General features: G+C 37.8%; 1 protein-coding gene across 2 annotated transcripts in view; it reads right to left on the reverse strand.

The window, feature by feature from the left end:
- Positions 1–22,367, reverse strand: part of LOC132143665 (radixin) — a 200,367-nt gene that overhangs the window by 72,868 nt on the left and 105,132 nt on the right. The window lies entirely within an intron of this gene.

Raw genomic sequence — 22,367 nt, forward strand, 5'->3', positions numbered from 1 at the left:
CCTCGAAACTCGTAATTGTTGTCATAGCATCAGTTCAATAACCTCAAACCTACTCTGGAGTAGGGCTGCACGATATTGGGAAAAAATTACATTGCAATATTTTATTTTTCTGCGATATATATTGCGATATGAAATCCAATCTAATTTTTTCTTACAAACAAAAATGGGGTGAGCACACTTACATTCTCATTTTAAATGATTTAAACATCGACACCATCGTGTCAATTGATTAATATGCGCGAGGGAGAGACAGCCAGACAGCGCTCATGTTGTTTGAAAACGGTGAGCGTGCGGCCAGGGCTCGCTCGCTCTCTCTCTCTCTCGCTCTCTCTCTCTTGCGCACGTGCTCTCTCTCTCTCTCCCTCCCTCCCTCCCTCCCTCTCTCTCTTTCTCGCACTCTCTCTCTCTCTCGTTGGAATATCTGAGGAGGAGGTACTTGTACTTGTGTGCTATAAATATAATAAAGCACCCGTTTCAAATGGACTTCGATCGTCATTTAAATTGATGATCAATTAATCGATTAATCATTTAAGATATTTTACTTTGTTGAGTGTTTTCTATCCCACACGGAGACTCTTTAATGGTTTCATGGTGCTTTCAATGTTTTCAAAGGACAGTATGGCATTTAAAATAAAATTATCCCAAAAAATAACTGTGGCGTGCATGTGGCTGTGCTGCGCAGACAGAGAACTGCTTCCATCAGTGAGGCTGCAAAACACACTGTTGCTCACTTGATATTAATGACCAGTACCTTAATTTGATCCTGCTGGATTCTATTCTGGAAAATGTCAGATTTAGAATTTACGAGGACGAGTGAGCGCGGCTTTGGCTACATTTATTTTGAGGTTATTGCTCATGTCTCATTCGGCACAAATCCAAATGTTTCCATATTCGCAATGTATTTTAATGTTAAACTATTATTTATAATGTATACTAGTCTTGTACTTCACACGCATTTGCATATAGACGGAAAATATCATCCTCTTCACAGTTCAAAAACGTCAGTACCGGTATAGTACGATCTATTTAAACTGACTAGTGTAACCTTTTAAATGTTACGTTGAATATTTTATTTTGATAATGAACAGACTGCGATGTAAGTTTTAATTGCTGGAATACGTGTACACCAGGCTCTGGCGTGATCGAAAAAAAAAAAAAACTTTTCTGCAAAAGTGTTTGGTTTCATTGGTGCACACTCACAATAAAAAAATGAAGATTTGTGCTTTTGTAAAATAAAGCAAACAAACAGAATGTGCGTTGTCATCCTTTGAAATCCATCCATTCTTTTCATGAAGTTATGGAGCTCTGTCACACTTCTGTTTTAAATCCATTATCTTAATTATTTAAGTCAGATATATTTTGCATATTTAAAAAAACAAAATTATAAAAAAAAAATGATGATGAAAAAGAACAGTTATTTTTATGTTAGGCCTATTACTTAAATAAGCTATGCATTTTCCCTAAACCATCACATTTTGTCCCAGGGCTTGAGAACCTGTGCCCTAGTTAGGTCCATGCAGAAACTTGTGAACGATGCGCGAGGTCACCGTTCAGTGACATCACTGAATGCTCCGGGAAAACGTATTGTCAGTGTCAGTCAAAGCACCTATTAATTGCTGTTTTGAATCCAGCAATTATTTATTTACAAATTATAAGCTCTGATTATGATAAGTGTGGTAAAACAGCTTTGTTTATTAGAGGAATAACAGGTTAACTGGACAATGTTAGATCGCAAACATGCCTCTGGAGTCTATAGCCTACATTTATGTGGCTTTGTTCTGGTTTGCCGGTTGGTCACAAATTCCCACAAATTAAGTAACATTTAGGCATTGTTTCTTTTCCTAAACCTTCAAAGTCTATTCCTCTAATTTCGCAGGTTTATTTTATTTTCTTTCACTTTTAATCACTTTTTGCATCTCTTACTGTGGTAAACATGGGAAGGGAAATTAAAGATTTCATGAATTAAGAATTTGTTCGATTGTTCCCTTATTTCAGTTAAATCATGGTTTATTTAGGGAACAAAATTAACTAGATATAAAAGTTTGTGGTCAAACTTTAAGTTGGCTTGAAAAAGCCTGGCCAGAAAGTTTGAAAAATTTAGAAAGTTTGAAAAGCTTAAAAATATTTAGAAGTTTTAAAAAGAAAGTGATTAACATATTGCTAGCATTAAAATCAAATGACTACCATGTCATCAGCATGATTAGCAAAGTTGCTAGCATGATTAGCAAGGTATTTAGCATGTCACTAGCATGACAAGCAAGTGACTAGCATGTCGCTAGCATTATTAGCAAGTTACTAGCATGTTTGTAGCATGACTAGCAAGTTACTATCATGTTACTAGCATGTTTGTAGCATGATTAGCATTCCTTTAACATGTTTCTAGCATGATTAGCATGTCGCTAGCATTTTTCTAGCATGATTAGCATGTTGCTAGCATGTCGCTAGCATGTTTCTAGCATGATTGGCAAGTGACTAGCATGTCTGTAACATGTTTGTAGCATGATTAGCAATTGACTAGCATGTCGCTAGCATGTTCTTAGCATGATTAGCATGTTGCTACCATGTTTCTAGCATGATAGGCATGTTGCTAGCATGTTGTTAACAATGATTAGCTTGTTGCTAGCATGTTTCTAGCATGATTAGCATGTTGCTAACATGTCGCTAGCATGTTTCTAGCATGATTAGCATGTTGCTAGCATGTCACTAGCATGTTTCTAGCATGCGGTTAGCATGATTAACATGTTGCTAGCATGTTTCTAACATGTCACTAGCATGTTTCTAACATGATTAGCACTCGGCTAGCATGTCTCTAGCATGATTAGCATGTTGCTAGCATGTCACTAGCATGTTGCTAGCATGATTAGCATGTTGCTTGCATGGTTCTAGCATGATTAGCATGTTGCTAGCATGTTTTTAGCATGATTAGCATGCGGCTAGCATGTCTCTAGTATGATTAACATGGTGCTAACATGTTTTTAGCATGATTAGCAAGTGACTAGCATGTCGCTAGCATGTTTCCAGCATGTTTCTAACATGTCACTAGCATGTTTCTAGCATGATTAGCATGTTCCTAGCATTTCACTAGCATGTTTCTAGCATGATTAGCATGTTGCTAGCATGTTTCTAGCATGATTAGCATTTTGCTATCATGTCGCAAGCATGTTGCTAGCATGATTAGCATGTTGCTAGCATGTTTCTAGCATTATTAGCATGTTGCTAGTATGTCGCTAACATGTTGCTAGCATGATTAGCATGCGGCTAGCATGTCTTTAACATGATTAACATGTTGCTAGCATGTTTTTAGCATGATCAGCAAGTGACTAGCATGTCGCTAGCATGTTTCTAGCATATCACTAGCATGTTGCTAGCATGATTAGCATGTTGATAGCATGATTAGCATGTTGCTAGCATGTTTCTAGCATGATTAGCATGTTTCTAGCATGATTAGCAAGTGACTAGCATGTCACTACCATGTTTGTAGCATGATTAACAAGTGACTAGCATGTCGTTAGCATGTTCTTAGCATGTTTCTAGCCTGATTAGCATTTTGCTAGCATGTCGCAATCATGTTGCTAGCATGTTTCTAGCATTATTAGCATGTTGCTAGTATGTCGCTAGCATGTTGTTAGCATGATTCGCATGTTGCTAGCATGTTCCTAGCATGTCGCTAGCATGTTGCTAGCATGATTACCATGTTACTAGCATGTTTCTAGCATGATTAACAAGTGACTAGCATGTCGTTAGCATGTTCTTAGCATGTTTCTAGCATGATTAGCATTTTGCTAGCATGTTGCTAGTATGATTAACATGTTGCTAGCATGTTTCTAGTATGATTAGCATGTCGTTGGCATGTTCCTAGCATGATTAGCATGTTGTTAGCATGTTTCTGGCATGATTAGCATTTTGCTACCATGTCGCAAGCATGTTGCTAGCATGATTATCATGTTGCTAGCATGTTTCTAGCATTATTAGCATGTTGCTAGTATGTCGCTAGCATGTTGCTAGCATGATTTTCATGTTGCTAGCATGTTTCTATTATGATTAGCATGTTGCTAGTATTTCGTTAACGTGTCTAGCATGATTAGCATGTTTCTAGCATGATTAGCATGTTGATAGTATATCGGTAGCATGTTTTTAGCATGATTAGTATGCAACTTACATGTTGCTAGCATGATAAGCATACAACTAGCATGTCGTTAACATGATAAGCAAAGTTACTAGCATGTTGCTAGCATGACTAGCATGTATCTAGCATTTTGCTAGCATCACTAACAAGTGACTAGCATGTTTCTATGCTAATCCAGGTAAAACCAGTTGATGCAATTAGAAACCAGCTAAGACCAGTGTGACAGTGGCCAAAACAACTTTAAAACCATGTTAAAAGCATGTTTCCATCTTGATTATCAAGTTACTAAATTGTTGTTAACATGTTTCTATGATAATCTAGCTAAAACCAGTTGATTCAGTAAAGAAAACCAGCTAAAACCAGCTAAGACCACATAAGACCAGCGTGACAGTGGCCAAAACCACTTTAAACCATGTTAAAAGCATGTTTCTAGTCTGATTAGTGAGCAACTAGCATTTTGTTTTCATTTTTCTATACTAAACCAGCTAAAACCAGTTGATTCAGTAAAGAAAACCAGCTAAAACCAGCTAAGACCACATAAGGCCAGCGTGACATTGACCAAAACCACTTTAAAGGCATGTTTCTAGCCTGATTAGTGAGTAACTAGCATGTTGTTAGCATGTTTCTTTGCTAATCCGGCCAAAACCAGCTAAAACCAGTGGATTCAGTAAAAACCAGCTAAAACCCAGCTAAGACCAGCGTGACAGTGGCCAAAACCACTTAAAAACCAGCTTGGGAGACTAGCCAAAACAACCGATCAGCTTAGGCTGGTTTTAGCTGTATTCTCAGTAGAGAGTTTTTAAGGTTTGCTATGGTAGTAGACAGCTTAAATACATTATAAGTCTTATTTTGTAAAAGTTTGTACCCCTTCAACTAGAATTAAAAGTTAGTGAACTAACTTTGATGTTGGCTTGGCCATCTTGGCCATGGGGTAAAAGAGCCACAGTACTTGTGTGCCCAACATTCTTGAGTTGCCCCCCTGCAAAAAAAAAATATAATAATAATACCATAAAAAAATACACCTGCAACAGTCGTTTTCCATGGTCCCTTGCTGTTTTTCTTTTTAATAAAAAGCCTAGGCTATGATAACAACTAGGACAGGGTTGTCTGGCTGAATGCGAAATAAGTCATGCAAAAACTATAATCTCCTAAATACCATTCAATTTGATCTTATTTTAATAGTACTGACAACATATTTTAAGTTATCACACAGTACTGAAAAATTAAAGAATGGACACTATATATAGTATACTTCGGCGAGTCAAGAGCTAAACAAAAAGTCCTGTTTCATTACAAAATACTGTACCTTTTATAAACTTTATACTATCACCACAAAATTTTAATTTATATTTATTAAAAAATAAATATTTCATAATACTGAAACTTAAATATATTATTTCTATAGGCTATACAAAAAAATAAAAGAAAAAAGACTAAATAATAAGGCTGAATAAGCTGATCTATAGCATGTTAAATGGTGGTTGCCTGTCTATGAATGGTACACCCCTCTACGCTCACATATGTGGTTTGACCCAAGTCCTCAGCAGCCAATGACATTGACCCGTTCAAACTGATTTTTAACCGTACTTCACGTGTATTTCACGTGTATTTAACATGTGAAATACACTTAAATACGCGCTGATTTTTCACGTGTAAACAACACGAGTTAAATACGTGTTGTCTACGCGTGAAATACACGTTTTTAACGTGTTGTTGACGCGTTAAAATTGACGTGTATTTGACCCTCTTGGCCTTCCATACACATTAGATATAATGAAGGGAGACGTGAAAAAAGGACATCGCGTTGTTTTGATATGGATTACTTTATCACAGAATATTTGTTCGGCAGCACTTGTTTAGTTTAAAAGTAGACATGTCAAGCTTTCTATAGATATATCTCTCATGTCTCTTCGTTGAGTATTCATGGAGTTACAGTTCATTTTAATGACGTGTTTGTAAATGAAGATCAGCGCAGACAAAGGCTGCAGACAGCACACCTTGTTTGTTATCTTTATTTTATAAGTGCACAAAGTTTTGTCATTATGTTTGTATCCAAAAAAAGTAGACCCTTTACAGATTCGATTGATGTATTGCTCTTATCTGTACGATTAAAACTGAAGGTGTAATTTAAGTAATTTTCGGGTATATCAGGAGAAAATGACTCAAAACGCGTGTATGCGTTAATCGACTCCAGAGGGTTTTAAAAGGCTGTCGTGACTTTTTATCCTTCCAGTATTCATAAGCTGTATCACGCTGTCAAATTATATTTCATTTGGCACACATAAACAGCTCAAAAACACCTGAAATCTGCTCTTGTTGTGTTCTAATGGGTGGATTAGTGCATTCGCTGTGATATTATTTTTGGAAGCTCTTAAAAAATATAAAAATGCTTTTATTCTGAGCTCGTAGTGATAACTGGGCTGGCTGATGAAGCGCTCATTTCTCTCTCGTCTTTCTCTCTGTTCTTTGGCCAGAGACATAATTTATTAGAGCACTTGTTGTGTTCTAATGGGTGGATTGTGTGCATTCGGAGTAATATTGTATTTTAAGAAGCTCTTAAAAAAATATATAAATGACTTTACCATGTTGTGCAGCGCCGATCAATCTATGTGACTTTCAGTCTGACAGAGAAAATGTCACAAGCACATATAAACACTCATTTTCATGTGTATAATATATTCTTCTAATTGTTTTGTGCCATTTCGCTGCAGTGTTTTAATGTGAAAGGCTGTAAATTCTCTATGTGGACTTCAAGTGTGGCCTACGTCGCGAGCTCACGGCCAGTTCTGAAGCTGGAAAGATGGATGTTATTTTCACCTAAGACAAAAAGATCACACAAGCACTCATTTTGATCTCTATAATATATTCTTCTAATTGTTTTGTGTTGATTCGCTGCACTGTTTTAATTTAAAAGGCTGTTGTGACTTTTTTCCTTCCAGTATTCATAAGCTGTATCGCTGTCAAATGGGCTGCTGATGAAGCGCTCATTACTCTCTCGTCTTTCTCTCAGTTCTTTGGCCAGAGACATAATTTATTAATTAGATCTGACCCGGTAATAATAACATATGTTGGTTTAGCTTGTCGGTGTGCATGAAATGTGTATTTATTTGTCCGATCTCACCCAGAAAAGCGGCTGTCATGTGACTTTTTTTCCTTTGCGATGTCAAATATTGCATTTTGCACACATACACGGCTCAAACACGCCTGGATTTTGCTTTTGTTGTGTTCTAATGGGTGGATTGTGTGCATTCGGAGTAATATTGTATTTTAAGAAGCTCTTAAAAAATATATATTAATGACTTAACCATGTTATGCAGCGCCGAGCAATCGATGACATTCAGCTCAGTCTGACAGAGAAAATCTCACAAGCACATATAAACACTCATTTTCATGTGTATAGTATATTCTTCTAATTGTTTTGTGCCATTTCGCTGCAGTGTTTTAATGTGAAAGGCTGTAAATTCTCTATGTGGACTTCAAGTGTTCAGAGAATACATCGCGAGCTCGCGGCCAGTTGGCTGCCGCGAATATCATGTTATTACTTTAAACAGTTCTGAAAACATCTGAATTTAGCTGTGTTCTAACGTGTGGATTGCGTGCAATCGCCGTTTTAAAAGGTCTTAAATAAGAATAAATTCGCTCGTTGTGAGCTCCGTGGAGACTGAGCTGACCAGCCGTGATTCTTCTCTCGTCTTTCTGACTGCTCTCTGCCCAGTTATCAATTATTAATGAGCACTGGCCCCTGTAATAATCAGATATGTTGGTTTAGCTTGTCAGTTTGAGGGAAATTGTATTATTTACTTGTATTTTTAACCGGTTTAAAAGTGAAACGAAACCCGACTCCTCCCCTTAATCTCTCTCGGCTATTGCAACTGTAGGGGCGCATTTTTTCTCAGACAATGTAAGTCTATGGGTAATGAATTAAACATTTAAAAATTAATAAAAAAAAAACTTTAAGTCTGATCACTCTGAAAAGATATAGCAACAAGCACCGCTCTATCCCACAGGTGTCTGCCGAGTTTGGGGCTTGTGGCTTTAAAGCCCTAGGAGGAGTAGCGTTTAGAATTTTTAGTCTCAGAAAAATAATAAGAAGGAGAAGTTTAAATAGCATAACAGTATGTTGGCTTTGCCAAGCCAACATAATGAAAGCCTATGGGATTTAAGGTGGTTTTGGTAGTCTGGTTTACGAAAACCATAAGCCGGATCAGTTAGAAAAGATATAGCAACCCGAGTCAGACCAGTCTGAAGGTCTGACCCGAGTTTGGTGGTTCTAGCTTGAAAGCTCTAGGAGGAGATAGTGTTTAAAATTTGTATTATTTGTGAAATTGTATTATTTACTTGTATTTTTAACCGGTTTAAAAGTGAAACGAACCCCGATTCCTCCCTTAATCTGGGGATCCGGGTATTGCAACTGTAGGGGCGCAATTTTTCTCAGACAATGTAAGTCTATGGGTAATGTATTTTTACATTAAAAAATTAATAAAAAAAAAAACTTTAAGTCTGATCAGTCTGAAAAGATATAGCAACAAGCACACTCCGCAGGTGTCTGCCGAGTTTGGGGCTTGTGGCTTTAAAGCCCTAGGAGGAGATACGTTTGGAATTTAGTCTCAGAAAAATAATAATAAGAAGAAGAAGGAGAAGTTTAAATAGCATAACAGTATGTTGGCTTGTTGCCAAGCCAACATAATAATAATAAGATTAAATAGTAGATCAGTAAGTTGGCTTTTTCAAGCCAACTTAATGAAACATGGACAGTTGCCACAAATTAATAAATCGTTGGAATTAATTAACAAGTTGTAGGAATTAATAGCCTATCTGTCCTGTGTCCCACAACCCTGCAAAGCGCACGATATAAAACAATTATCTGATGAAATTACTTAAGTTACTACATTTCTATTGCTTTCCATGCTGAAGAATTTGTGTTGTTTCTATTTTAATGTACTTTTAAAGTTTAAATCACATTAAAATCCTAATTTGTACATTGTGAATGAATGATGATGCGTTTATATACCGTCACCTTCACTCAGCCGCTCGCACATGTTGAGTGTGCATGAGCCGCACGCAGCCCAACTTTAAATTGGTTGACTGACCATCGACAGCTTTAATCGATTGCATCTCTTATCGACAAATAATCGATCATCGATTAATCGTTGACATCCCTACTTTAAAGTATTCTCTAAAAAGCTACTAAGAAGCCTTTAACCAACATTATCAGAAAGACACTAGACAGTCAAGCATTACTGTATTAACTGGAGGTTGCAGCAAATACACTGCTACTTAAACCAGGAAAACATCAACAAAAATGTGGCTCCTATAGGCCTTTCAGTTCACTGAATTCTGACTATAGGTTAGGCTATTTCATACAACCAATAAAAATTATTATGCTATGTCTAACATTCTTTTACGTTACTGAGCATAGCAAATAAATTGGTATCCACAATATCCACTCATGTTTCACTTTAAGTCTGCTTGTAATGACCAAAAAAAAAAAAACCTTAATAGTCACATTACTATATGCAATAGCCTATATGAGACAGCCCATGATCAATTGATTTTATACAGTTGTTACTATAACGATTTTGTAAATGGTGAACATCAACCAAATATTGATGATGTGGAAGTTACTGTTTTTTGCCTTGGTGTGACTTCTCACGTTTTGCAGACAATGCAAAGGCAGAGTACATTAACTTCAAAATAGAGGTAAAAAAATCTAATCTGATCTAATCTACCATATTTTCCGGACTATAAATCGCACTTTTTTCCTAGTTTGGCTGGTCCTGCAACTTATAGTTAGATGCGACTTATTTATCAAAATTAATTTTCACATGAACCAAGAGAAAACATTACCATTAACATTACCGCCAGAGGGCGCTCTATGCTTCTCAGTGCTCCTGTAGTCTAGCACTCAGCAGCATAGAGCGCCGTTTTACGGCTGTAGACGGGAATGTTTTTTCTTGGTTCTAAATAAATGCGACTTATAGTCCAGTGCGACTTATATATGTTTTTTTTTCCTCATCATGATGTATTTTTGGACCGATGCGACTTATACTCAGGTGCGACTTATAGTCTGAAAAATATGAAAATTATGGTAATCTAATCTGAAGTTTGAACTCACCATTTTTTTTATGTAGATAATTTTCATCTAATTGTTACATTTCCAGTGTCCTACCTATAATTAATTTGGCTGGACAAGTGAAGAACTTTAAAGTCGTTTTTCTCAGTTTCACACTCTAGCGAGTTAAGGTCTTTTGCCTTTGTACGGCAGTATAGAACCATTACAGACATTCACTCTGACCCATCAATTACTGGTATATACTGGTTGTGCAGTATCTGGTTATATAAGTTAAATTACTTTAAAAACTAGGCCTTTACAATTAGTAGACCAGATAATGATATTGGAAATATCTCTGGATCTCTAAAATGGCGTCCCAGTGGTTTTAAGTTTCCGGGTATCAATATTAGTGGCTCCTTTGATAAAGTGGATCATAAAAATTGTGTAGAATTTCTGAACCAAACTAAAACTGATCTTTAACAGTGGATGAATTTGCCCCTGTCATTAATTGGTAAAATCAATACAATAAAAATGAATATACTGCCCAATATTATTTACTTATTTCATTGTATACATTTTAACCCCTTAACTGTCACCCCGTCCCGTATACGAGACGCCTACGTTTACTTCACTATATCTTTATCTAATCATGACAAACTATATATCGTTGGAAAGGTCTAAGACTCCTAAATAGATATTTTACCAGTCTTTTTTGTTAAAAATTATGTAGGAAAAGTAATAGATTAATTTATGGCAAGAGTGCACCCCAAAAACCTACATCATAACAGGAGTTCTGACCTATGTCAAAAAAAGTCTTCTTTGTTGCCTTTTTCTCTATCACACTTTAGAAATCATCAGAAATTATATATCACTTGAAAACATAAAATCTCAAAATTCATCCTTTGAAACCCATTTTAACCCTTGTGCATTGTTCAAATTCACTACCCTTTCATTATGTTTGGGATGAAAACATCCACTCAATTAAACTGCTGTAAAAATGTATCGGATCGTTTTTTTCCCCAATTTTTTTTCTTGCATAAATCTATTAATCAACCTCAGTCCTGATCAAAACTTCCAAATGTTTTTAAAAAAAATCTAAGATTCTAACTCTTTAATTGCCAAGTTCATAAATGTCACTAATTTGGTGAAAAAAAAAAAAAGACTTATTTTCAATATAAAAGTAATTGTGGCTGGATTTTTTTTTCTAACTTTTAATAACAGTCTTGGGCATGTCAAAGATTAGTAGCAACATTGGCTTTGATGCATTTTTAGTTTTTGAGCAGCATTAAATTAAAAGATTTTCTCCCTCATTTATTGTTGGTGGCTGTTTTGCCCCATTGACTTCCATTATAATGACATTTTTTGATTGCAAAGCCATGACACCATATAATCATGCATTATTGATTATTTGTGGTTTTCCCTGTTAGGAAGAGGTAAAATTTGTTATTTTTACAGTTTACATCACTAGGTGGGACCATTAACCCTTTAGATAGGCCTGTGCAAAAAAAGGGTTCGTTTCTGGATTGTATATGAAGTTATATGGAGTATAACAGCAAATTATAGTGTTTGTGTGTGAGATTCTTGATTGTTGGTAGTTTTCCCTGTTGGGAAGAGGTAACATTTGTTATTTTTACAGTTGATCACTAGGTGGGACAATTAACCCTTTACATAGGCCTGTGCAAAAAAGCTTAGTTTTTTACTTGTATATGAAGCTATATGGAGTATAACAGCATATTATATTGTGTGTGTGTTGGTAGTTTTCCCTGTTGGGAAGAGGTAACATTTTTTATTTTTACAGTTGATCACTAGGTGGGACCATTAACCCTTTAGATAGGCCTGTGCAAAAAAAGCTTAGTTTCTGACTTGTATATGAAGCTATATGGAGTATAACAGCATATTATATTGTGTCTGTGTGTGTGTGTGTGTGTGTGTGTGAGAGAGAGAGAGAGAGAGAGAGAGAGAGAGAGTGTGAGAGAGACCTTTGCGCACTTACCTTGATATATTTGAGAAAATCAAAATGTACACCTCAGCTCTCAGAACTACATGGAGTAAACAAAAGTGCATTTATGCACCTGCTGCCTTTTAATGGTGGTGATAAGTATAGACTAAACAAAAGCAAAGTACGTGGATTTAAACACTTGCATGCCATCCTGCTGGTCATTTGATGGTGAGAAGAGCAGCAAGCAACACGAGAAAGGCCTTGACTTGTACCAAAGTTTTAGAAATGATTATGCAGCTTGACCCCTCCAGCGAGCTGCAGCTAATTTGAAGTTGGTATTACATTTTGGTTCATAATACATTATGTTCATAAATCTGATGCAAAGTAGATTTTTTTTATAGATATTTGCTGTTATACTCCATATAACTCCATATACAAGCCAGAAACTAAGCCTTTTTTTGCACAGGCCTATCTAAAGGGTTAATGGTCCCACCTATGCCGCGTTTCCACCGCAGGAACTTTACCCAGGAACTAGGGACTTTGGCCTGGTACTCGGTGTGTTTCCACCGCAGGAACCAGGAACTAAATAAAGTTCCGGGTAAAAAAATGCCCCTCAGAAAGTCCCTGCCGGCGAGGTAGTACTTTTTCAAAGTTCCGGAACTTTCGGGGAGCATTCTCACTTCGGCTAGATCTTCTGATACGTGCCGCTGGCTTTGATGTCTCTTTAGTAGTTAAACATAAAATATCATTTGTTTTGGGTAAATCTAACAGGTTATCTTTGGTCTGAATTCAATTTATCTATATGTTAAAATGAAAATAAAAAAGGCAAATTTATATAATATTTCGTTTCATTGTAATGGCTGTATATATACACATGTCCCTGAACTAAGTACATTTCTGCAGCTGTTTGTTTAATCTGTTAATCATCTGTTATGTTTAAATGAAAACGAAAGGAGGCAGTGGTATTAGATATACTATTTCATTTTATTGTAAATATACAGAGAGGAAAAATGCAGTAGCCATGGTCAGCTGACTGATGTTATCAAGTACGCTGCTGTTTGCAGATTTACCGGATTTGCGTTGTCGCGGACATCACACTCCCGAGGCGAATGCACAAAGTCTGAACTACAGAGGATGCAAGTCCAAAATCAGTGTACTTTGTATTGAGAAATGCGCGCAGACCGACGTCACCAGACTATTTGCCTAATCTTCCCGGTACTTTACAATGCGGTGGAAACGAAGAAAGCAACAGGTCTGGGGGGAAAAAAGTTCCTGGTACAAATGTTCCGGGTAATTTCGGTGGAAACGCGGCACTAGTGATCAACTGTATATAACAAATAACAAATGTTACCTCTTCCCAACAGGGAAAACCACCAACAATCAAGAATCAAACACACACACACACACAAACACTATTATTTGCTGTTATACCCCATATAATCCATATACAAGTCAGAAACTAAGCCTTTTTTTGCACAGGCCTATCTAAAGGGTTAATGGTCCCACCTAGTGATCAACTGTAAAAATAACAAATTTTAACTCTTCCCAAAAGGGAAAACCACAAACAATCAAGAATGCATGATTATTTGGTGTCATGGCTTTGCAATCAAAAAATGTCCAGGGGTCAGCGAACCCTAAACATCAGTCTCACATCACACCTGTCTCTCTCCCTAGGTCCCGTCCATCCCGTCCGGAGCAGTGGGCAGCCATTTATGCTGCGGCGCCCGGGGAGCAGTTGGGGGTTCGATGCCTTGCTCAAGGGCACCTAAGTCGTGGTATTGAAGGTGGAGAGAGAACTGTACATGCACTCCCCCCACCCACAATTCCTGCCGGCCTGGGACTCGAACTCACAACCTTTCGATTGGGAGTCCGACTCTCTAACCATTAGGCCACGACTTCCCACAAGGGCCCCGCTGGGGCGGTGGGGAGGTCTGGGCTGGCCTGTTGGCGTTGCGGGGACCCAGAGCATTTCGTGGACAGGTGTCCAGTGATGGAGGTGGGGATGATGATCCGGGTCCTGGATGTCCCATAGGCCACCCTCGGTCAGGCTAGGAACTAGATTATGCAAATTTGCACCGGGAGAGAAAGTACTTGTATTACTCCCAACGTCTAGCTCTAAGTTAATGGCTAAATGGCAGGGACCCTTTGAGGTCGCACGACAAGTTGGTGATCTCAATTATGAGGTAATACCGTCCGATAAGAATGGGGCACGTCAGATCTAGCACCTCAACCTCCTAAAAAAATGTAATGAGGCAGAATCAGTGATGTTGGCAACGGTGATTGGCGGAGAGGATGATCTCCGACCAGAGGCGAATGTCAAACCACAATCCCTCGCCCTGGCCCCAGGGGGAGATCACCTATCGCCGTCCCAACTCACTGATCTAATGAAATTACAGGCAGTATTTGCAGACGTCTTTTCGCCACTACAAACCTGATTCAGCACCATATCGAGACGGAGCCAGGAGTGGTAATTCACAGCCGGCCGTATCGCTTACCTGAGCACAAGAAAAAGGTAATTCAGGCTGAATTAGGCGCAATGCTCGACATGGAGGTAATAGAAGAATCCAATAGTAACTGGGCGAGACTGATAGTTTTAGTTCCGAAAATGGACGGCTCAGTCCGGTTCTGTGTGGATTACCGCAAGGTGAATGCTGTGACGAAATTCGACGCGTATCCAATGCCGCGGGTTGACGAGTTGCTTGATCGGCTAGGCTCGGCTCGTTTTTATTTGACACTGGACTTAACGAAGGGTTATTAGCAGATCCCCTTGTCTACATTACCCAAAGAAAAGACCGCTTCCACGACGCCGTTTGGATTACACCAGTTTGTTACCCTTCCATTTGGGTTGTTCGGAGCACCGGCTACCTTTCAGTGCCTCATGGATAAGATTCTGCAGCCCCATGCTGCATATGCGGCTGCCTACCTAGATGATATCATTATATTTAGTAATGATTGGCAGCGGCATATGCAGCATCTGAGGGCTGTCCTGAGATCGCTGAGGGGGGCAGGACTCACGGCCAACCCAAAGAAGTGTGCGATTGGGCATGTGGGGAGCTGCAGGCCGGATGGCTCCCCGGCCTGAGTCAGGCAGTGGGGGTATGTGGCATGGGGGGCGTGGTTTAGCGAAGTCTGCAGCGGGAGAGAGAATCAGGAGACGAATTGTAAGTGAGCGGTTTGGGCAGAAACGATCAACACCTGTTTCTTGTTTCAGTAATTGGGGTGGAGAGAGTATAAAACGCCAGGGAAGACAGAAGCAGTCGAGAGAGAGACGGACTGCTGACTGGAACTGGAAGGAGTTACCTGGAAGCGTTTGGCGATAGTGTGTGCTAGTGTGAGAATAAAAGTCACCATTGGTGTTTGTAAATATTACTTTTCATTTATTAAAACTTGTCAGCAGTCCATCCGACCCCTTGTCCTCTTCCTTTCCTACTACGAACTTACTACAACTACCAATGCATCAAAGCCAATCTTGTTTCTAATCTATGACATGCCCAAGACTTTGATAAAAGGTAAAGAAAATATCCAGTCCACAATCACTTTTTATATTGAAAATATCTCATTTTGTGTGTGTTTTCTTTTTTCCAAATCAGTGACATCATTTATGAGCTTGGTTATTAAATAGTTAAACTCTTGGATTTTTTTTAAACATTTGGTAGTTTTGATCAGGACTGAGGTTGATTAATAGATTTATACAAAAAAATTAGAAAAAAATATTTATCTGATACATTTTTACAGCAGTTTAATTTAGTGGATGTTTTCATCCACAAACATAACGAAAGGGTAGTGAATTTGCCCACAGTGTATTGTTAAGTTTTTTAAAACGTTTATGCTAAAAGGTAATAAGGATGTTTGTTTTGGTCAGAAGTACTTAAGGGAAAACTACAAGAAGATGGGCACACTCCTATAGCCCAAATGAGCCCGCAGTGTGGAATGTGTCGATACATTCCATACTATGTACTTTTCTGAGGTCAGGTATGAATCTTTTACTATTAGATCTATCTTTAACAGGGCTCCAGACTGCGACCATTTTTTTTCTGCCTGTGCGACAAAATTTTGTGTGCGGTCGCACTGCCGAGACAACTGCGTTGTTCAACTCACAAGTGCTGCCATTTCTGTTGCATGAGAGAATCATCAAGTAGCAAATAAAACTGAAAGCAAAACGAAACAGCGCTACTCGTATTAACTGTGCAGCACATGTAGAGCCTGGTTTAAACTAGCTGTGTCAGCACGAGCGTGAAGGTGCGCGCAGGAAACGATAGATGGTTTTCAAGCTAAAGTAAAGTAAAAGACCATTTCTTAAAGCAGAGAGGGTGAACATGTTGATATTCATGTGGGGAAAAACATGCAAACACCACCACCGACAGCAAGTTTATTTTTTATTTTTTAAAGCTTGTTATCTTTGCTGTTTACCTTACGTTAAGCTATGGAGGCTCTCTTTTTTATTTTATTCCTCATTGTTTCCTAAACATTTTGTAATTTATTAGTCGGTATATATTACAGCATTGAATGGCAAGCCGAATTTACTTTTTTCATTATCAGGATATGAACTCTTGATATCAACAATTCAATTTTCACTAGTTAAAATGTTTATTCTTGATATCAGGAATTAACATTTCAACTAGTGACAATGAATTCTTGATATCAAAAATTATATTTATACTAGTAAGAAATACAAAGCTGATATATGCATTTAGAATTGTAACTAGTGTGAAATGCATTTTGATATCTGTAATCGTTTTGGCACCCTTTTAACATTTAAACATATGACTTGTTGATATCAAGAATTAAATGGTTGATATCAACCATTTAATTTTTGATATCGACAATTTAATTCATGATATCAGGAATTACATTTCCACTAGTACCAACACAAATTCTTGCAGAAATAGGTTTATCATATCAAAAATGAAATTACAACTAGTTATACACATACTTCTTGATATAATTTAGTTTAAACTCAATATGTTATTTTTGTAGCCTATACTGTTTTAGAATGTAGCCTCTACAATAATGAGGTGCAGATATTGGCTACTATTTGCACTAAGTAGTACGAACAGCATCAAACTAATGTTACTGTAAGAAAATACTCATTAAATAAATAGTGTAAATAGAATCTATTGCTAATATGCTATTTTCACTCAGTGTAAATATAATTCATTGTATTCAAATAGCCCCTGCCAAAATCAAATTCTAAACGATCAGCCATTTCAACTGGAAGATATAGGCTGTGGTATAATTATATAACCACATTATAAGGATTCTTCTAAGCCTTTTTCAGTTTTATTCAAAATAAATGCAATAAATGTGCATAAATGTAATGTAGCGACAGTAGTTTAATATTATTAGTGTGCATAGAAATATGTGAAATGCTTGTAAATCATTTACCCCATAAAAACAAACTTGATTAAATATACAGTATCTCACAGAAGTGAATACACCCCTCACACTTTTGTAAATATTTTATTATATCTTTTCACGTGACAACACTGAAGAAATGACACATTGCTAATATGTAAAGTAGTGAGTGTACAGCTTGTATAACAGTGTAAATTTGCTGTCCCCTCAGAATAACTCAACACATAGCCATTAATGTCTAAAGCTCTGGCCACAAAAGTGAGCACATCCCTAAGTGAAAATGTCCAAATTGTGCCCAATTAGCCATTTTCTCTCCCCGGTGTCATGTGACTCATTAGTTATACAAGGTCTCAGGTTTGAATGGGGAGCAGGTGTGTTAAATTTGGTGTTATCACTTTCACTCTCTCATACTGGTCATTGGAAGTTCAACCCCATGGCAAAGAATTGTTGCTCTACATAAAGATGGCTTAGGCTATAAGAAGATTGTCAAGACCCCAAAACTGAGCTGCAGCACAGTGGCAAAGACCATACTGCAGTTTAACTGGACAGGGTCCACTCAGAACAGGCCTCGCCATGGTTGACCAAAGAAGTTGAGTGCACATGCTCAGCGTCATATTCAGAGGTTGTGTTTGGGAAATAGACGTATGAGTGCTTTGCTGCAGAGGTTGAAGGGTGGGGGGTGGGGGGTCAGGCCTGTCAGTGCTCAGACTGCATCAAATGCTGTCATCCCAGAAGGAAGCCTCTTCAAAAGATGATGCACAAGAAAGCCCGCAAACAGTTTGCTGAAGACAAGAAGACTAAGGAAATGGATTACGGGAATCATGTCCTATGGTCTGATGAGACCAAGATCAGGCGCGCAGATGGCACTAGGGACGGGGGGGGGACATGACCCCCCCAGATTCATAGTAACCAGATCCGTCCCCCTCAGTGTCTCAATGAAAGGCTCTATTGGTAAACAGAGGATTAATCTGAGTTTCTGGTATGTACATTAGTCTAAGTAGAAGCGACCCGGCCCGCCTCTCCTTAAATGTGTACTAAACGATTTTTGAAAACACACTTTTGACCCTAGTGTCTGACCGAGTCCCAAAACACACTTGTAGCCAATCAGCGGTAAGGGGGCGTGTCTTGTCCTGATAGCGAGAAGAGAGCACTCAATTTGAGTGCGCAGGAAGCATATTACATTACATTTACATTTAGCAGACGCTTTTATTCAAAATTAGCATATTAGCTGATCGACTACAGATTGCGGGAGATGGCAGATAAAAAAGAGGGTTTACAATCAGACAAGAGGCAGGACCCGAGTAAATATCGGGGCAGCTTGCCAGTGGTGGAGAGAAACTCAAGGATTGGGAAGGGCTCGAACTGGACGCTGAGGTTTCTTTGTTTTTCTTTTTGATAGGTGAGTAACGTTGATTTTGTGTTGTTTCACACAACTTATCCATGTTGGCTTTTGTTTGAATATGCTTGTGTGTCATCTTCGCTTGTTTCAGCTATCGTCGTTGCCATGGTTGCGCACGTACCTGTGGAGTGAAGATTTCAAAATAGGGGTGAAGCATGGTGGCCGAGAGAGCTCAACGCGTTGCAACTTCACAAAATGTGTTCAAATAGAAAAAGCACCAGCAAATTAAGAAAACATCTTCATCAGTTTGACAGCACACGTGCTGCAAATACTCACAACACAAACAAATAGAGAAACGCTCTGCAAATACTCAACACAAACAAAATTACACCAACAAAAAGAAAATTTTAACAAGGTTTTTTATTTTTGAGTATTGATTACCATTTGTATAACCATAGTTGTACAAATACCATGGCTAAACTATGGTTAGAGTAGTAAATCCATGGTTAATTTGTTAATGATTATAGTAAGTTTTTTTTTTTTTGCTTTATTTAATAAATGTACTTATTAATTAATTAATTTCAAAAGTAAAACCATAGGCTATGTTTAGTTTTTGTAAGGTAAGTTGTAAAAGTAAGTTAGCCAGCTTACATAACCTTTCACAGTTACAGTAATTGTGTATCAAGTCAGCTTATTTAGGCTAATAATATCCATTAAAAAAAAAAGGCTAAGGAATCTATGACCAGGATTGTTAAAATAAACAAAGATCTTTTCAGAGCAAACATTGATAAATAATGTCCCAGCCATGTTTGTCACTTTACAGTTTCCTTAAATATAAAATTTCTTTCTTTGTTTGTATTGTGAGTATTTGCAGCACGTGTTGTCAAACTAATGAAGATGTTTTCATAATTTCCAGGGATTTTTGTCATTTGCAGCAAGTTTATCTCTCTCGGCCACCATAGCAGGTCCTGTTGGGGTATGGGTGTGTTTGTTTTGGTGCTAAAGTATCGGGTCAGGGCTAGGGCTGTCGCGGTTAATAAATTTCCCCTGCGGTTATTATGGGTGGCTCAATAGCGCGATATGCGGTATTACGCCGTTTTTGTTTTTACATACCTAATTTATCCTGATTTTGCTGCATACAAAGCTCTATCGTTGAGTTATGTAGCATATATTGTTGCTATTTTAACTGACAGTGAGACACGTTTTAAAACATTTTTGTTAAATGCCAAACAGCAACAAGAACATGCGTTTTCCAATATTTTTTTTTTTTAAGAATTCAAAGAGTTCTAACATGTATTACACATGTATTTGCGCACGACTTTGGACAGCAGCGGAAATCTAGACTGATTATCGTGCCACCACTGCTCCACCAGGACAGTGGATTCGCGTTGAAGTCGATGCACTCCTCATGCAGAAAGCGTGTGAGCTCGTTACCTGCTCACGCTTTCTGGGCACTGACGCGGAGGTTGTCCTTGACTTCAGCAGGTGTTTTTTTATTCACTATATGTCCAGCTGTTGAGAAGACATGCTCCGACCACACTGATGTCCAAGGGACCACTGTACTCAGGTACAGCTGCGCAAGGTGGGGATATTACTGCCAATTTTCCACCACAAAAGCCGGTTGCTGTCAGCTTGCAATTGTCCTTTTCATAACTCAGAATCTCCTGTAACTAGATGCACGAATGAGGCGAATTCGCTTCTACCGCACCGCAAGACCTCCAGACACGAGTAAACGCGTCTTTACATTGATTTATAATTTAAATTAGTCGCGCCAGACGCTCTATTCGCGTTTGGTGTGAACGCAGCATAAGAGGATGCTTTCGACGTCACTGGGTCTTATAGGCATGTAAAATTGCTGTTATTTTCTGTCTAGCTTTCTCAACGCATACTGCACTTTCGGAATTCTTTATTTTCTTTTTCTACTTGGTTGTGAGTTTTTTACATCTATATTTTTTAATTGTTTAATTATTTTACAAATTGGGTTAAAATCGATTCCCTATTTTCATTTTCAAAACTTTTTTTGGTTGGTCCGATCGATTGTGCAATCGATTTTCGAACTAAAAGTGACAGCCCTACTAACAGCTCAACTGCATTAACTCTGGGGGGCTAGACAAAATACTACTGCAATACTAGTAAGCATGGTTCGGGCATACTTCATAGTATTAGCCATAACCTCTGATTACGGTATCAAATTGATTCAAGTTGTATGTAGTTATATAACTATCTGAGGCAAGACAAATAGTACTAGCATAACCTCTGATTATTGTTTGAACTTTAACCCTCTGGGGTCTGAGATTTTGGGGCTCTGGAGAAGTTTTGACATGCCCTGACATTTGTGATTTTTCAGTATCTTAAAAACATATTAATGGCTAAAGTCTGATTACACTGCGTTCAGCACAAACTGGGCTATAATAATATGTAATAAGCATGAATGTACATGTGTTTTTGAGAAAACAATGTTTATGCGTCTTTAGTAAAAAATAAATAAATAAATAAACTCAAATTGTTAAGTCTCTGAAACAAGGCCATAAGACACGTTACTGAAGATGTTTTCAAAAGACTTTTGAGAATTAGATGTGGTAGACTAGAATATTATTATATGCTGGACTATGAATATTTAGTGATTCACACCTAAGAGACAAATCCTCCCCTTATAGGCCATCAGTGTAAATGTGACTGAGGCAGGTAAGAAAGAAAGTGAGAAGATTACAATCATGGACGTTTTAATAATTTGTGTTATATTACACAGTATAATCAAAATCTTCATAATGAAGGTCAAAGAAACATTATTGATCATACTAATCTAAATACTGAGTCTAGAACAGTAACATACCTTTGTGACATTCTTAGACTCTAACATTCATAGTTTTACATTGTAAACACTCATTACATTTATATGGTAAGGATGCGACTATCGGTCAGAGAGGGCAGATCCAAATCCGAGATTTGTAAAAAAACATTTTTGATTGTGCGAATTATTCTGTGTTAATTCTAAAGCCATACAATAGCTTAATGCAGCGGTTCTCAATTCCAGTCCTCATGCTCCCCTGCTCTGCACATTTTGTACATTTCTCTTATCGCTTCAGACTTTTGTTCTATTCAAACGTAAGTGTCCTGTGTAGTGGACATCACAGGCTATTCCGCCATGATTCCGAAGTGAACGTATCTACACATATGTTCCAATCAAAGTTAATTGAAGTGTGCGAGACGTGAATTTAACCCTCTGAAGTCGATTAACGCGCATACGCGTTATGAAGCATTTTGTCCTGATAACCCGAAAAGAACTAAAATTACACTTTCAGTTTTGATCGTACAGATAAGAGCAATACATCAATCGAATCTGTAAAGGGTATACTTTTTTTGTATACAGACATAAAACTTTGTGCACTTATAAAATAAAGATAACAAACAAGGTGTGCTGTCTGCAGCCTTGGTCTGCGGTGATTTTCATTTACACACGTGTCATAAAAATGAACTGTAACTCAGTGAATACTCAACGCAGAGAAATGAGAGATATATCTATAGAAAGCTTGACATGTCTACTTTTAAACTAAAC

Source organism: Carassius carassius, chromosome 7 (assembly GCF_963082965.1).
Source record: "Carassius carassius chromosome 7, fCarCar2.1, whole genome shotgun sequence".
NCBI lineage: Eukaryota > Metazoa > Chordata > Actinopteri > Cypriniformes > Cyprinidae > Carassius > Carassius carassius.